Source organism: Silene latifolia, chromosome X, assembly GCF_048544455.1.
Source record: "Silene latifolia isolate original U9 population chromosome X, ASM4854445v1, whole genome shotgun sequence".
Taxonomy (NCBI): Eukaryota; Viridiplantae; Streptophyta; class Magnoliopsida; order Caryophyllales; family Caryophyllaceae; genus Silene; species Silene latifolia.
Window position 1 is genome coordinate 108,190,103 of NC_133537.1, and position 7,069 is coordinate 108,197,171.

At 37.1% G+C, this 7,069-nt stretch overlaps 1 long non-coding RNA gene across 1 annotated transcript; it reads left to right on the forward strand.

Annotated features, from left to right (window-relative positions):
• Nucleotides 1-2,789: 2,789 nt before the first annotated feature.
• On the forward strand, nt 2,790-3,710 carry LOC141621533 (uncharacterized). Its single transcript, XR_012532422.1, has 3 exons — nt 2,790-2,909; nt 3,009-3,076; nt 3,587-3,710. It is a non-coding gene; the product is annotated as an uncharacterized LOC141621533 (long non-coding RNA).
• Nucleotides 3,711-7,069: the final 3,359 nt, after the last annotated feature.

Below are 7,069 nucleotides of genomic sequence, written 5' to 3' on the forward strand. Positions count from 1 at the left end.
GGGGTGACTTTGAAAATGTTCAAAAGAAATGCAAGAAAAAGTTGAAATTGTCAAGTGTTGAAATTGCCAAACATCAAAGAAATGGCAAATAAATGTTCTCAAAATGTCAAATGCCACAAATTGGGGGGAAAACAACAACAAAAAGCAAACTCCCATATGAAACTCAAGTTCTATTGATCCCTTTTCCATCGTATCCACTTTTGTGCATGGTAGAGAGGGGACGACCCTTCTTCTTGTCTAGGCAAGAAGGGGAATTCCGCGATCCTCCAGTGTTTCTAACACCATAGGGAGTCTACTCTTGACGAAAGCATTTAACAATTGAGGACAAAGGTACCCTAGCTTGACACAACTTGGAGGTGATTTATTGGTATCCTTCTAGGCTTAGTAGTTTGAAGAAACCGTATCTATAATGGAATGTGTACCCTTAGATTGCTTCCCCTTTAGATAATTTCTGCCACTTGGATGAGGAAAGTGGCTATTCATTTTTGTAGATGCATCCATTACTTGTTTTGTGTGCTTTAATGCTTGGATGTATCGCCATTTTGGCAAGCCCCACCTTGTCTTGCAAGAAGGCATCCTACCTCATGGTTGTCTTGTTGTGAGTTGAAGGGGCGGAGTGAGACCCGCTAATTGTCTCACATCGGCTATATTAGTAGATTAGTTTGAATAAGGGTCCTAGTCTTTGTCACCTCTTTACTCGGAACGAGCAAAGGTTCAGTTTGGGGATATTTGATGTGACTCATATTTGAGCACATTTAGTCCCCAAATTAGCCTTGTTCCTATGCTTTATAGTGCATAATTAGGTCATTTACTATCTTTAGTTTCCCATTTTGTATATTCTTTGAGGTTTTGTTTTCTTGGTAGGAGAGGAGTGCAAACCTTGCATTTTCATGGCGAAATGGAGCTAAATTGATCGCATTCAATGACCAAAGCATCAAAGGGAAGACGATACTAGAAGGCCTATGTAGATAATAAAGTAGATTGGGTAATGATGAAAGGATCCTTGCATCCTCAACAAGATCCCCGCGGATTGTTGTGGAAAGAAGAGAAGAAAGGTGCCTGACTCACAATCCGAGCGGATTGCAGCCAATCCGAGCGTCTCCCTGCCCAGCAATCCGAGCGTCCCGATACCAAGACGCTCGTCTTGAAGCCAAGAAATCCGAGCGTCTCTCCCATGATCCGCTCGGATCTCATGACAGACTCCACCGTGCCACCTTCCTAGACGCTCGGGACGAGCATATCTTCGTGGGATTAGCAAAACGGAGATGCGCATCTCCTTGGAGAGGAGCATTTCCTCAACTTTTATTAAGGGTCTTAATAGTCATTTAAGCCCTTAGTAACCCTAATCTTTGTACCTAATCTTTAGTATAAATACCCCTTTGTACTACTTAGTTTATCATCAAGTTGTAATACAATCTTAATCATTCCTTAATCTTGTAATCAACTTTTAATCTAGTCTTAATACAAATCTCATTTCTTAATCTTTCCTTAATTTCTCTATTGTTCATCATTTATTTTTGGTAATTAGAAGATTATTTGGGTTTATTGGGAGATTGACAACCTTCCATCAATCATCAAGTACTTCTATTATTCTTTGCATTATTATTGTGGAATCTCCATATGTATAATTCTCTTAATCCTTGCTTTAATTATTTTTAATTATTTTCATTCATTCATCATGTTTTGTCTTGTTAATGTGATTGACAACCTTGTTAACATTTTAAATTTGACAATGAGTGAGTAGTTTCCTTAGCTAGGGTTAATGGGTAATTAGGGAAACCAACATGGGGAAAGATTCATACTTAATCTAATATGTTCACATAATTTATTTGCTTGCTTGTTGTGATTTCAACTTATGCACATGTTATGTTTGATGAAATGCGAGCCTGTGAATCCTTGAATATTTTTACCCATCACTTATCTTTTCAATGAGACTTGTAAGACATAAACCAACTCGAGTCTCATTAGACCATGCACATAGTTGGATAGGATGGATTAAGTCGACTTGTAGGTGTTGTACAATCTAATCGATTCTGTAACACCCCGTATTTTATTAAGTTGGATAAAATTCTTTTAATTGCTATTTTGAATTTAATTACATCATTTAACGATTTATATATATGCTTAGCTAATTAATTAATTTCATCATAATTCGATACGTTAATTTTAATAATCATTAATAAGTTTATTTAAAGTTAGTTCGAGTTTATTTATTTAATAATTTCCGTTTCTTTACGAGTCCTTATGAAAGTTGTTTTAAGTGAACCCGAGATGGATTTTGGGAACAAAACCGTCCAATTAGCTATTTTGAGCTTATTTCACTAAATTAGCAATTTTTATTAATATCCGTTAGTTTCGTAAAAATCGCTAATAATTCCGATTCAAGCTGATATCGTATTATTTCCGTTAACTAGCTGAGTTTATTTTATTTTCACTCATTAAATTTATTTATTATTAATTCCGTTTTATTACTGAAACTTTTACTAAAAACCGATTTTTATTAACTCGAGACGGTTTTAAAAACGAACGAAATTACTTAACGATGAAGTAACGTACGTATAATTAATAGCTAGGAAGCTAGCTGGTGTCTCATTATTATTATTATTATTATTATTATTATTATTATTATTATTATTATTATTATTATTATTATTATTATTATTATTATTATTATTATTATTATTATTATTATTATTATTATTATTATTATTATTACGCCTACCCGGCCACCCACCCCTTCCCTTCTTTCTTTTTGTTTCCAAACCCCTGCAGCAACAAAGTACCAACAACCAGTGAAACCAAAACACCCTTTTTTCGTCACCTTAAACCTCAGATCCCGGCCCATTTCTCGACCAAATTCCGTAATTTTTGTACCATTCTCTTCCCCTTTCCTTCCTCCTCCTTTTAAGGTAAGAAAGTCTCCTTTTTGTAGTGGTTTCGTCTTTCACCGTCTTATAAAAGTGTCGTCTTTTAGCTTCTTTATTCCGTTTTCTTGCCCTTTTATGAAGGATTTGAAGACCCGGGGTGAGGCTCGTGCCTTGGGGACCATTTATTCGAAGAATAAGGGGCGTTTAAGGTAACACGATCCTATTAATATATTATTGTTTGGGGTTGGGTGATATGTTTTTTTTTATGCGACAAACGTGATTATTGTTACTCGAATATTGCGATTAGTTACATTAGTACTTATAATATATTCTATTATCTATTTTTTTTTTGTTATTTTAATGGGTAATGGATGAATTGTTTATATAGGAAATCAATATGTATGTCGGTGTGTATAGCAAGATTTGGTATGTCCAATTTGATGATTAGTGTAATGGGATTTATTAGTGGTTGGTTTTATTTACTAAGGCAATGAGATTTTGGAGGCGAGAACCGAGAGGTACCTTGGTAAGCATTTGATCTTGGCATGCATTATTGTAATGTTTATTTAACGAAGCTGGTCTTACTTCTTCTTATTTGGCTGGTGAGTATTTGGTTAACTATATTTGTCACTAAGATTACGAAGTACTATCATGAACCATGAAATGAGACGTCGGGATTGGGTTTGTTCTTTCGTATTTGTATAAAATGCGAATGACAGGTAGGTGATGCATATATGGGTACATGGACGAGCTAGCGAGCAAAGTAACCTTGGGACCTAGACTGGTTTTATTTCATTGTGACCCTTAAACCTTTTTATGTCACATACATTTTAGGGACATATGTCTCCCTCTTTTTCTTTGGTTTGTATCACTTTATTCTCATGACTTTAGCATAGTTATGTAAATTAGTCTCATTAGCATTTGCGGTGTTGGCATCCTCCTTCGGAAATGTTTGTGAATGGTTTAGAAAAGTTTTAAAAATGACAGGTTTTAATTAGTTGAACCAATTACAAACATATCCTGTCAGTTTTTCTGTAGAATTACGTGTTTACTTTTCCGCAATAAATGAGGGTGTCACAGATTCGGCTCCGGGACCCAAACCTTCTTAGGGATTATAAGATATACACTAACTCGATCCCATCACAAGAATAATTGCTTGCTTATAATTTGAGAACATGTTTGTATGATCAACTCCCATGTATCCCCTATGAACCCATGACACCCTAGTGCTTTTAATCAATTGTTACATCTCATTTTAATCATCTTGCTTGTTTTCACTACTTTATTTACATTGTTGATTAGTTTAGTGATCTCCTACCTCAACCCAAATTGTGACACCCCTAGACTCAACCATTTGCAATTGAAAATCCTACAATAATACCCCTCCCTTGGGATCCGACCTTTACTTACCTCTTTACTAAGAGTAGAGTAGTTTGTGAAGTTATAAATATTGTTTTGGTCAAGGTAAATTTTGACGACGAGTAACAAAACCGACGAACCAATAACTCTGTAACATCCCCATTTATTTAGGAGCTTTTAGCAAGACATTCCCATTGAATATGACTGTTACCATCTCGGTTGCCCGAGGTAAATGATACAAATTAAAACAAATCAAAGTACTTTAATAACTTAAACTGAAATAAAGGTTTTATTACAACTTGATTAAACCCAATTGAAATAATAATCAATACAAACTCGCAGCGGAAATCAAATGAGTAGACTATTAATTAAATTGTTATGAACTAATTAAGTCAGCTAGACGCCTAGGCCACGGTCAAGTCCTCACGCAAACCGATGCTCTCAAGTCAGCTAACTCAAGAACCTGCAAGTCTGCTCCCTATTTATGGCTCATCACAGGTGTTCATGAATACACTGTCAACCTCGCGGTTGAGTAGAAAACTAAACAATGAATAATATAAAGCTACTTGCATTAACAATGTTACATAAACAAGCTCAACAATCATCAGTCCGTCCACTCATACCACGTCACATAACTCCAGTCACACAACCACTTCTAGACACACAGTCATACTTCTCTTCTAGACACACAGTCATACTCCTCTTCTAGACACACAACCATACTCCTCTTCTAAACACACAGTCATACTTCCGGACACACAGTCCACTGGACACACAGTCCCGCCTTAAACTCAACAACAGAAAATATTAATTCCACAATATACATGAGAATAACAATTCCACAATATTAACTCCAGCAGGTTATATTCAATAAGAACCATAATCAATTAAGTAGTTTCCTACCTGGCAAGCAAATACTCCAATTAATGCAAACCAAATCCAAGTAATTAGCATAACAAATCCGATAAGAAAAGCTCCTCAACAAAACCGTCACCTAATAGTAATAATATTTATAATTACTAATTAATTAAATAAATTAATTATAAATCAATTACTTTAATTATATTCCATCAATTATAATTTATTTACATTAATTATTTTCTCGTGTACGATATTACACAAACCCGTCTTTTATAATAAAACCAACCCAATACCCAAACCCATGTAACCCGTGAGAACAACCACAAACACACATCCCACACTATACGGTAAAACCCGTGTTCAACACTCCTACAAAACCCGTCCTTCACGACTCCGCTAGCCACCATCAGCTCCACCCAAGCCTGCCACCTCATATACTGCAACCCGACGCACCCCGACAACCAACAACCACCAACCAAACCGCAACCAACACCCCAAAATCTCACGCCCTAAACACTACCTTAAAACCCGACACAACCAATCACAACACCAACACCACGCCACCTATGGCCACCACCGTCACCACCACTGACCAATGGTGGCTCCAGAAGTGGTCCCACATCTCTTGACCCGACAACAATAACCCAACACCGGCAACAACAAAAACACGCAACACCTCCCCTGTTTCACGGTTTTTCGACCACCACCATCACCAACCACCACCTCAGACCAACCTACTGCCATCACTAGAACCGCCTAACCCCCACGAACCCAACCAACCCAGGTTTGAGTCAAACAAGTCACGGGAAAGGGTATAGAACTGGTTTTAGCGTGCAAAATAACACCCTTGCCCTAACTCGTAACTGCGGCCAACCACCGCGCAAAACACCAGCAACAACCACCCAAAACCACCCAGCACCGACGACCCATCACCCCTAGTTCCACCAACCCAGACCCGAGTCTGTTCGAGTCACAGCAAAGCGGTTAACCCGTTTTTCATGCGAAATCAACCATATAACCACCCACCAAAACCCCTTCGAACACCCCTTCCCCGCCGGTCTAAGGTGGTCCACGGGGTCAAATAAGGTCTCTGGTTGTCCACGATCACAATGATGGTCACGACTTATCCTACGGTGGTCTAGTTTATAAGTTATAGCATAGCAAAGAGTATACATGAGACGGTCTTACCTCGAGTTAATTAGCGATGTAAATTCCCTTCGTCGATCCCTCCTTCTACTCTTTCATGAATAATTGTGTTTATGAGGCAATTAGACAAGGGTAGGATCCTACTTTCTCTATTTAAACTAGGTAGGCTAGGTCGAGTTCGAGTTAGATTAGGAAATAATATTATTAAATACAATTACTATTATTATTATTATTATTATTATTATTATTATTATTATTATTATTATTATTATTATTATTATTATTATTATTATTATTATTATTTTTGCAAGAATGGTAATTTCTCATTATACTCCAAAAGAAGAATACAAGAGAGTTCTTACAAAAGCATCCCACTAAAAGACAAAGCACATAGCTTTAAGAGACTAATTCCTAGAAGCTAGGAAACTATCTAAGATTTCTTCATGAAAAACCTCCTGGTTCTTGGCAAATAAAATGATGCTAACAATGTACTGAATATCCCGGATGAGTGTGTGACTTGGACGACATTTGTTCTCAAAAATTCGCAGGTTTCTTTCACTCCAAATGCTGTAGACAGTTGCTGCAATACTGTTTTGAACCCACTGAATGCGCCAATGCCTCCTATGCTTTCGTTTGTTAGTCCAACTTAGCAGCTGCAATAGGGAAGTTGCAGATGTGTTTATCCCCACCCATTGCTTAATGGCAAGCAACACCTCAGAAGAATAACTACAAGCAAAGAACAAGTGAGCAGTAGTTTCACTTTGCTTCTGACAAAGAGAGCATCTATTAACCATGGGAAGACCTCTACCAATCTGACGATCCACAGTAGCAAGACA